The 12,000-nt window shown below is 29.9% G+C and overlaps 1 long non-coding RNA gene across 1 annotated transcript; it reads left to right on the top strand.

Moving 5' to 3' along the window:
- Positions 1 to 5,095: 5,095 nt before the first annotated feature.
- LOC107010579 lies at positions 5,096 to 6,869 on the top strand. The gene is made up of 2 exons (XR_001455735.2): positions 5,096 to 5,330; positions 6,398 to 6,869. It is a non-coding gene; the product is annotated as an uncharacterized LOC107010579 (long non-coding RNA).
- Positions 6,870 to 12,000: the final 5,131 nt, after the last annotated feature.

Below are 12,000 nucleotides of genomic sequence, written 5' to 3'. Positions count from 1 at the left end.
TAATAAAGGTATTGACTTGAGCTTTAACAGCCAGCACGTTATGGTCATGTGCTATCCCGGTTTCATGAGTGCATTTGAGAATAAGCCACATTCTCATAGGAAGCGACCTACTTCCACACATCACATAGGTGAAATCTGTTGAGAGTGCTCCTGTAAGTTTAACACTCCACCCATACGGGCTACAGATATTCATTAAGAGTTATATCAACTCAACCTTCACAAACTACAAGAAATAATGCACCCACATCATAGGGAAGGAATAAAATGATATTGCATTTTTCACAACAAGTCATCATATGATTAGTTTTTTTCCTTTGAACCTGGTTGTAGGATCTCTAGTCCCCAGGTTGAGTTTCGTCATATATGACTCAAGGATTTGTAGGCTTCAATCTCATCCCCCTCGATGTGCTCCAGACCTTTTCTCTTGTTAAGGCCTTCGTAAGAGGATCTGCAAGATTATCACAAGATTTGACATAGTCAACATTAATGGTACCATTTGTCAAATACGATCTTACATTATTGTGTTTCCTCCTTATAGGTCTGGATTTACTGTTGTAATAATGGTTTTGAACTCTACCAATTGCAGTCGTGCTATCACAATGAATTAAAATAGGAGGAATTGGTTTTTCAAAATAAGGAATTTGAAACAACAAATCTCTTAACCAATTCGCTTCCTCACTAGCTGAAGCTAAAGCAATTAGTTCAGCCTCCATGGTAGAGTTAACAATTATAGCTTGCTTTTTTGATCTCCAACAAACAGCACCACCACCTAAACTAAAGACATAATCAGTGGTAGAACAAGAATCACCTGACAAAGTGTTCCAATCAGCATCATAAAAGCCTTCAAGTATAGCAGGATATTTTTTTATAGAACAAACCACAATTTTTTGTTCCAATTAAATATCTCATAACTCTTGTTATAGCATGTCAATGTTCATTACCTGGCTTGCTTGTAAACATTTCAAGTACTCCTACTTCATATGCAATATCAGGCCTAGTGCAACCAGTCACATATCTCAAACTTCCGATTATACAAGCATATTCCTTTTGATTTATTACATCATATTCACTTTCAGCAGGAAATAGGTGAACACTTGAATCAAAAGGAGTAGCAACATGCTTGCAATCATGAAAGTTATATTTTTTCAAAATTTTCTCAACATAATGTGACTGCTCAAGGAAAATTCCCTCACATGTTATTGTTATTTTTATTCCAAGAATAAAATTTGCCTCACCAAGATCTTTCATATCAAAATGGCTTCTGAGAACATTTTTAGCTTCATCAATAACATTCATGTTAGATCCAAAGATCAACAAATCATCAACATATAGGAAAATGATCATATGTGAATTATTCCAAGACCTATGATATATGCACTTATCATACTCATTTGTTTTAAAAGAATTTTGAATCATGCAGGAATCAAACTTTTCATGCCATTGCTTTGGTGCCTGTTTCAAGCCATGTAGAGATTTAGTAAGTTTACACATTTTGCTTTCTTGGCCTACTTCAACAAAACACTCAGGTTGGTCCATTTAAATTTTTTCATTTAGGTCTCCATTTAGAAAAGCAGTTTTTACATCCATTTGATGAATTTGCAAATAAAAAATTGCAGTCATAGCAACTAAAAGTCTAAGGGGTGTAATTCTTGTTACCGGAGAAAAAGTATCAAAAAATTCTAGGCCTTCTAGTTGTTTAAAACATTTTGCAACTAGCCTAGCCTTATATTTATCAATAGATCCATCCGGTTTCATCTTTTTCCGTAAGACCCATTTACAACCAATTATTTTACAACCCGGTGGTAAATAAACTAACTTCCTAGTTTTATTAGAAAATTAGAGATTTCATTTCATCATTTACAGCCTTTTTCCAAAAAATATAATCATGTGAAGATAATGTTTCTTTCAAAGTTAGAGGGTCATCTTCAACATTAAACACATAAAAATATGGACCAAAATCTTTTTCTACTCTAGCTCTTTTACTTCTTCTTAACTCAAAATCATTAACTTCTTTAGTTTTCAAAGTAGAAGTAGAAAAACTAGGTAGTGACAAAATATTTTGTTTCAATTCTTTGACCCCCACTATTTTTAGTATCAAAAGGAAATTTATTTTCATGAAAAATAGCATCACCTGATTCTATCACAATATTATCGTCAAGATTAAAAAAATCTATAGGTTGTACTATTTGAAGAATAACCAAGAAAAACACAAGTAGTAACTTTCTTACCCAACTTTGTAATCTCGGGATCCATTGGCCTCACAAAGGCTAGACAACCCCAAACTCTTAGATATCCCAAACATGGCTTGTAACCTTTCCACAATTCAAAAGGTGTTAGTTTTGACTTTTTTTTAGGCACATGATTCAATACATAACAAGAAGTTAAGATAGCTTCACCCCAAAAATTTAAAGGTACATGTGACTCAATAAGCATGGAGATAAGTTTTAAAATTTTCAAAAGCATCACTTTTATTTTTCATCAAGTAAACATATGTAAACTTAGAAAAATCATCAATGAAAGTGATAAAATATCTATTACCTCCACGAGTTAGAATTCCACCAAGTTCACAAATATCAGTATGAACTAATTCTTACAAATCAGTTTTTGTTTCAACTTGAAAATGAGTTCTTTTAGTGATCTTGGTTTTACTACAAGCCTAACACTTTGGGATTAAACCTAAACTACTCATGATTCCAACATAACGGTCATTAATATGACACAAACGAGCATGCCAAGAAAATTAGTAGAAGAAAACATATAAACAGAAGTAGAAGTTTTATTCATTTCAACATTCAACTTAAACATCATATCACATGCATACCCCTTCCCCACAAAAATATCTTTTTTCACTATTACATATTGATTAGATTCAATAATCTGTTTAAAGTCTACTTTATTAAGAAGAAAACTAGACATCAAATTTTTTCTCATAGAAGGAGTATAAAGTACATCTTTCAATGTTAATATCCTTCCAGAAGTAAAACACAATTCAACATCTCCCTTTCCAAGCACTTGAGTAGTGTGACCATCACCAAGCATGATGGTTTTGGCTCCTCAAAATGAGTATATTTTTTAAACCAGTCTTTGTCATAACAGACATGACGGTTTGCACCAGAATCAGCCCACCATCCATCAACATTCTCAACCATGTTTATGTCGGTAATAACCGCCACAAAAGGTTCTTCGGTAACTTTTGCCTGAGGGTTAGGATCACGTTTCTGGAATCAGCAAAATCGAGCAATATGCCCACTCTTGCCACAAACAAAGCATGGTCCCTTTTCTTGAACTTGTTGATTTTGTCCTTGGTAATTTTCACCATTATTTTTCTTGGGAGGTCTAACATTATTTTTCTTGAATTTTTTCTTCTTAGGCTTTAAAGAAGTATTTTTGTGAGTTTCAGGAGTAGCATTCTTCAAAGTAATTAAATTTACCTTCGATGAGATGTTGTTTTCTTCTGTTGGCCCCTTGCTTCTTATTCCATGCGGATTTTCATTATCAAGGTTTAAGAGAGGTTTTCTTTTGTTTGAAACACATAGTTTTCTGAAATTCCTTCCAAGAAGGTGGAACTTTATCCACTATGCCACAAACAATAAGGTTATCTCCAATTTTAACCTCTTCGGACCTAAACTCTCCAACAATCATGATGAAGTTTTGAGCTTGATCTACCACTGATTTGTTGTCCATCATTTGGAAATGAACAAATCTAGCTGCATATTTTTTCGCTTCAGCCTCTTCGGTATCATACTTACTCAGCAATGCCTTCCAAATTTTCTTTGCACTAGAGTAAGTTCTATCATAATAATCATAAAAATTATAAGATAGACAATTAAGTAGATAATACTGACACTTAAAGAAATCACCATCGTACTTTTCCACTTTCTCTAGATGAGAAATAATTTCATCATCATTTATAGTGGTGATGTCTTCTTTATTTGGATTCTTCTCGGTTAATACATAAGAAACATTGAGAAGACTTAAGTAGAAAAGTACTCTACCCTTGCATCTCTTGAAATGGTTAACATTGAACCGAAATGGCTTGTTGAGGTCTCCCATATTGACATCCACGATTTTTTCAATTGTAGTCCTCTTTGAATCTCCTTAAAATTGTTAGTGAAAAACACACTAGATAACAAAAAAAATACAACATTACAATTGAAAATAAAAAATGAAGAAAATAAATCTCTTCAAGATTAAGGCGCGGATATCTTTCTCTTAAAGGATATTCAAGCCTACTACAGCAAATGTTTTCACCGGTCCAGCAGTAATCCTCTTGACTTTTCCTCTCCAGAATACAACAACCTTCACAAATTATAACTCAACAACTCTGGACAAGAGTTGAGTCCAAAGCTCCACATATTTGAACACCTCCCTTCAACTACTAAGAACTCTCTTTTAGACTATACTTTCACTCTATGTTTTTTATCTTGTGTATTGTGTGTCTCAAACCAAATGAAGACCACCACTATTTATAGTTGTGGATGTCTTCCTAGCAATAAATAGAAAGATTATTGTGTAGTAAATAGTGTATATAATGGTCTTAGGAGTTACATAAATTACAAGGATAATGGAGGAGTTAAGAGTGACAATGAAGTTAGCACAAATGCCATCAACGGCTAATGCCATCAAAGGCATTTTGCATAACTGCAATGCAAATGACATTGAGAAATGCATAACTGAAATGCATATGACAATGAGAAATGTACTAATGCATATGACACTAACTCCAATAGATTAATGTAGTTACTTCCACATTTCTACTATAGTAGAAAGAGCTTATTTCAACATGTCTGGTTAAGGTCAATTAAATTGATATCAAGGGCAATTCAGACTTTTGAGTCAAATATTTATGCTATGTGTCTGTTAATTTCTATTTCTACTATAGTAGAAAGAGCTTATTTCAACATGTCTGGTTAAGGTCAATTAAATTGATATCAAGGGCAATTCAGACTTTTGAGTCAAATATTTATGCTATGTGTCTGTTAAGTTGAAAAGAAAAAGCCACGTATCAATGTGTGTGCAGAGCACGTGTTGTCATACTCTCTCTTGAAAAAGAAAGACAACAATTTATCCCATCACTTTTGTATTAGATTTGAAGCTCTAATCTTCATCAACGCACACAAAATCTATTCTAATTGTTGTGAAGATTAAACAATTAAGAGGAAGACCAAAGTAAAAAATTGAGAAAATTAAGCACCAAATTTAATAGATCTGATGACTATTGAAAATTGATTTAACCAAGAAATCAAAGCTGAGGCATTTTTTCATGGTATCATGGTCATCTGAGTTTTTTTAGTTTCCGGAGATACTATCAATAGATGATTTTGGATGGGGTAACGACATGCATGTGCTTTTTTTTTTTATTTACTTTGATTATTTTTTCTTTTCTTTATAAGTTATTCCCACAAATGCAAAATTATGCACCCTAGATGTTTGATTATTTGCCTAAGAAAACTGATTAATATTTTGTTATATATAATTTTTAAATTTGTGTTGGTGATTTGCACTTGTTTCTTATTCTTCCTCGCCTTCTTTATCTCTTTGTTTTAGTTGTTCACCAATTTTTTTTTTGTGTTTCTCCATTTTCTTGATTCTTCTTTCACAGGTTTAACAACGATTTAAGTTTACACATTGTGATTCATATATTATTTCTTTTTAATTTCACTGTAAGTGCTAGCAATTTAGCAGATTCTTTTAAGCCTATAAATTTTATAATTGTGGAACTCATACTGTTTTCCTGCAATTGGTTTCGGGTATGTTCTTTTGCATTAAAAGTTATCGCAAGGTGCTTTTATTTCATTTAGCAGATGAGTATGTTTGGAGATTTCTTTAAACTTTATACTTGATTTATGTCTCTAATTTATTTATTTTTGGTGCCACCGGTCAAGTTAGTTGTCTTCCATTGACATTTTTAACTCTTCTTTTTCATTATCATCTTTCATTTGCTCTGTCTCTTTTTGAGTTTGTAACTGTTTGGGGTCGAAGTGGTTTCTACTGTTTAATTTTTTCCTTTACTTGGATGCTTTTAACTAGCTAGATTCTGTATGCATTAATTTCAAGTTTTTGCCTCATTTGCTCATTGCTTGATGTACATCAAGAAAGGAAGAAAAGATCTTTAGAAATTTCTCTAGCAGTGTGAGAACATTAGTCGACGCCTCCTCTTAAAAGACACTATTGGATTAATTATTGAGTTTTTGGGCATAATATTTTTTTCCTTTATCTCAATTTGAGTTGTAAGTTATATCAGGTGTGTGCCTTATTATGAGTTTTTTTTTCTTTTTTGTTTGATTAAGGTATGCAATTACTGCTAATAGAGTTTGATGAACGTTTTTAGGTGTTTGATAATATGCCTAAAATAGTTGATATTTTTTTATTAATTTCAACTTTTCTCTTTTGATAGATGTTTTACAACTTGTAGCAGATTATTTCACTTCATTGAATTTGAAAGAAATTCTAGCTTTGTTGAAGGAAAATATGGCTGTCAATCTGCCATAGATATAGTGATGCAGAGAATGAAGATTAGAAACACCGTATAAATACAACAAAGAGAGACCTTTTTAGCAGATCATCATGCCTTCATCTCCAGCATGATGAGTTGCGACATAAAATTTTTATCATGTTTGATAATTATTTAAGCTTTCATTCACCACATTTGCTTCAGTCTTCTTCACTCTGATCAATCAGTAGACGATTTGAAATGGGATAAATGTGAATCAGGTGTTTCAACATCTACTGCTTGTGCTTTTTGTGTGGTTATTTTGGTAATGATTAATTGGATATGCTCCTATATTGATTGACTTCAATTTGTTGATAGTTATTAGGAGCAAACTACTTCAACTTTTAGGAGAACAATTAAGAGTAAATGTGCAAAACTAAATGAAAATATTTTGAACAAAATGTGTAATTGTGATGATTATTTTTTTATTTTATTCTTATCTCTTATATCCATAGAACATTATTTGACTTTTTCATTACTGATACAAAGTCACATGACAGATGTATAGTTATTCTTCCTCTTTACTGTATTTGTTGTTGCTGTACAATAATGGTATGCATATGTGTTGCTAATTTCTTGTCAGTATGAAGAATTTTTGTTACTTTTCATTTTAATGTCTTATGGTATTTGGTGATTATTTTGTTCTTTATTTTGTGAATGATGATGTTTTTTTTCTGGATTACTATCTCAAAATTTCAAGTAAGCATTATTAATCTTTTTCATTCCAAGTTTTACTTTTTGTCATTACATGTTTGTTCTTTTTCATGGTTAGGAATTAAAAATTTGACTGTTAGAAAGATAGTTGTGAGAGAATGAATTAGATTCAAAAGATTAGGCCAAGGCAATGTAAGTTTACGTCTTTCATCATTGATTTTTTTTAAATAATAGTTAAGCCAATCATGTTCTGCAGCTTTGTTGGTTTTAGAAACCAAGGAAGTAGTACATTTGTTTTTACTCTGTGTTTATGCTTGGATAGTAAAGAACTTCTGATGTTCATATTCATATACTATATTAATTGGAAATAGTATCATTACTACAATAAACATAATTAGTGGTTGTTCATATATGGCAAGTTCAGCAAATAGACATGACATTCAAGATATTTGATGGTCATGATTAACGATACATACAAAATAAATCATGTAGGAGTGGAATATCAGATGTGATAATTATGACTTCTTATCTTCATCTATCTCTAGACAACACATGCCTCTTTGTTATTTATTTATGAAGAAGTATTGTTTTATCAGATTATGAATTATCATGCTGAACGATTCATCTATCGATCAAAAACTTATAATTGCTTTAAGTGAATCTTGTGCCACCATCCACATATAATATATACGGGAAACAAGAAAAAAGTTTAGTATGTTGCCTCTCAGGTGATGTTTATTACTAGCTTGTGGCCAACTCATGTTGCAAACTTGAGCTAACATTCATTTGATTAAATATTATTTTCCAGAATATTGAATTGATTCCAAGTCATCATTGAAATAGTATGATAAAATGATGGCAATAAATTCAGAAGGTCAGATTAGAAACACAGAAAAGGAATTTGCTTGGACGGAGATTTTCTGCCTCTTCGTTGATCAACTAAAAATTTACGTGTAATGCGAATGTAAACACTTGTAACCAGCGGACATATAGATTAAAATTTTCATTCTCTACAATTATCTTTTTTTTTTATGAAGTAAGGAGAGATCTCATTAGATGACATCGAAAAATTATAGCAAAAGAAAGGGTCTATTGGTAGTTAATCTATTTATATATTTGCAACAGTTGAGTGATGTGGTATGTTTGGTAGCTATGTCAAGGTATATCACAAATCAAATTTTTAGATCTCTCTATGTTAGTTGATTTGATAATGGTTTTGCAATTTCATATCATATTAATCGAGTTTCATCTGAAAGTATTGTTTTTTTACTCCAAATATTAGGCCCGTGCTTGCACGGGCTATCACGCCTAGTTATGCCAATAAATATCCATAAACGTATGTATAGATGAAACAAAGAAACGGTCAATATGAAAATGTAAATATGCACATTTCTTTTAATATTAAATGCCCCCTATATTAACACTTTTTAACTTTTGTGTGCAGCTAAAAAGTGTCTAATAAGTTTAAGCTCCTTAACTCCTCTGTTTCTGTTTTGGAAATGGTGAATTTTTTGGCAGCATGATGTTTATATTATACGGAAAAAAGCCTAAAATATCCTCAAAGTATTGGAAATGGTACAAAATTACCCTCCATCCACCTATTGGCTCCAAAATACCCTTCCCACCCACCTATTGGGTCCAAAATACCCTTGTCATCCACCTTTTGGTTCGAAATTGACCACTTATTTAACGGTTTTATATTTAAACTATTTAAATATTTTTTTAAAATACGTGGTGCTCAACTATATGATATAATTTAACTTATTAGTATAATTTATAAATCAATCCACTACCCACCCCATTAATAATTAAATCCCTCTAAATTAATGAATCTGTCACATTATTATTGCAAGCTACTGCCAAATGAGTGTTTTTAAAAATTATAGAAGTAAATTATCATACATTCAAGTGGCTAAATAAAAGTCACCAATAAACTTAAAAGTCTGACTATGTTTATCTTAATTATTTTTACGTCTCAATTATGTGATGTTACTTCATAGGTAACTTTTTTTCTAAATAATATATTAAAGTTTTTTAAAAAATCATAAATATTTATAAAATTATCTTTAAAAAAAAGTGCATGAATAAATTCGGGATGCATTACTTTTTTACCTTTTAATCATAAATTTCTAATTCTATTTTGAAAGAAAGTGTCCTCCTAAATAAGCGGCTCAACCTAAATTTAATTGGGGCTCCGATTCGGACTCGAATAATTTTGAATGTCATTTTCAGAAATCTATAATTTCATCGTGTTTTAGTAGTGTTTATGACGATTTTGATATTATAATTGGATTATTAATTTGGTGAGGTTTAGTAAGTAATGAGTGTGTAGTGGTTTGGTTTATAAATTATATTAATAAATTATAATTATAATCAATAATTGAACACCAAGTATTTTAAAAAATATTTAAAGAGTTTAATTTTAAAACAATTAAAAAAGTGGTCAATTTTGAACACAAAGGTGGATGACAAGGGTATTTTGGAGCCAATAGGTGGATGAAAGGGGCATTTTGGAGCCAATAGGTGGATGAAGGGTAATTTTGTACCATTTTTAATACTTTAAGGGTATTTTAGGCCCTTTTCCGTATATTATATTCATCATTCACATGCTAGGCTATTAAACTACATCCCATTTGTGCTAATTGGAAAGCAACACGACATTGAGCGCAGCGGCCAATCACCAAAGACTTGTGCACAGATGAAACGTAAGAACGACCAACGCTATAGATCCAAAGTTACAACTAAAGTAACAGTTGAAGAGAAAGTTCAGTGCATGTGTATAATCAGTTTAAGCTCACAACAATTATTTCCTTCAAAAATCTTTTCTATGACTTAATCAAAATAATTTGTAAACCTAGAAAAAACAAAAATTGCATCAAAAAAGAGAACTCATATAGTATAGATAGATCAGATAGATCAGCTGAAATAGAAAATTCGAACAAAATCTTCAGCAAATTCGACCAAAAACAGTAATGAAAAAAGAGGAAAACCCAAATTGGAAGAAGAAGATACGGATTCACAAAGCAGAAATCGGTGTGGAAGTGAAATCAGTGTTGAAATCTAATGGGTCTTATTGGTATGAAAGCCTCTAAATTGAGATAAGAATAAGCACCGCTTGGAACAAGAGAAAGGAAAAGACAGATTTAACCTTTGAGGAAGCAGATAGGACGACGAACACCAACTTCCTCTTAGAGTCTTCTAATATGTTACTAGATATCATGTGTCTGCGCAGACCCAACATATATTAGTTTTTTTCCTTCCAATTTATGTGACACAAATGAAATTTGAAAAGATGAACTAAATTTTTTATGTGTTTTCTAAAAAAAATATTTTAAAATTGTTAATTTATGGAATACCTTTTATGTTATTTTCAAATAATATATGTTACTCCATCTGTTTTATTTTATGTGATACAAGTGATTTTAGGAAAGTAAACGAAATTTTTTATATGATTATCACATATATTTAGTTGTCATTTTACTGTGATTCATAGTACTTTTTAGTTCTTATGTTATTTTCAAACAATATATGCAACTTATTTTGTTTCGATAAAAATAACGGAGTCAACCAAATTTCATTATGTTTTTTAACTATGCTTTTCTAAAAATATTTTAAATTGTTACGTTGCGTTTTTAAGCTTCATTTTTTTTTATGTAATTTTCAAATATATATCAAATTAAAAATTAAAACAAAGAATTAAAATTTTCATATCATTATATTTCTATATTAAAATGTTGAAATCTTTAAAACTCCACATATATGCACAAATTAATAGAAGGAAGTCAAACAATTTGTTTTAAAAAAATAATAATATATGAAAGCTCAATTGAATAATAACACATATATATTTCATTTTTAATAAATGTTCTTGCACCTTTTGATTTTATATGAACTTATTTTTTATTTCATTTCAAAAAGAAAATAACTTCTGAATTTTAATTTTTTTATATAGCATATTAAAGATCACAAAATTGAAAAATATTTCAATACATAAAATTTAATATACATATAAATTTTAATTTTAATTTTAATTTTGATTGGTTTCACCTAATATTATACTTGATATATAATAATCAAGAGCTAAGCGTAATCATTATTTATTAACTTTCATGTAATAAATAAATATCACAATAACTCATAAATAAAATGAAGAAATAACAAAAATGAGGTAATACTAATAATAATACCTAAAGATGTTTGTAGAACTACTTAATTTTCTTGTTATCATTCTTGTTAATTTTTGCTTGCATTAGTTACATTTTACCTTTGATCATCATTCACTTCATATATAAAAAGATGATTATAAAATTATTTATTCTTGATAGATTTTTGTAAGAATGAAATTACATTTTTATTCTTGGTCATCTTTAATACAAATATATCATCTCATTCATTTTTATTTGTAAAGTTACTTTTAACATCTTTTTCTTTAATTTCAATCTAATATATATTATTAATTTTATCACAGTAATTTATTTTCAAGTATATTTATTAGAGTCAAAATAAAGATTTAAATAATTAATTCATGATATTTTTCTATAAAAAGTAGGCTTTTTTTTATAAGCATAATGAATAGAAAAAATATTAAGAATTGAATTAAAGTAATAGTAAAATAGAGTAATAATAAAGAGATATCACAATAACTCACAAAATTAAAAAAAAAGGAAATGAAGTAATAACAAAATAAGTTAATGGTAATAACAATAACTTATGATGTTTCTAGAACTGTTTGATTCTTTTTGTCATCATTCTTGGTAGATTTTTGTTAGCGTGAAATACAATTTTCTCTTGATTATTATTCATTTCATATATAAAAAAGTAATTCTAAAATTATTTATTATCTTTCATCATAT

Source organism: Solanum pennellii, chromosome 2 (assembly GCF_001406875.1).
Source record: "Solanum pennellii chromosome 2, SPENNV200".
Lineage (NCBI taxonomy): Eukaryota > Viridiplantae > Streptophyta > Magnoliopsida > Solanales > Solanaceae > Solanum > Solanum pennellii.
The sequence above is the reverse complement of the archived record's forward strand: the minus strand, read 5'-3'. Positions and strand labels throughout refer to the sequence as shown.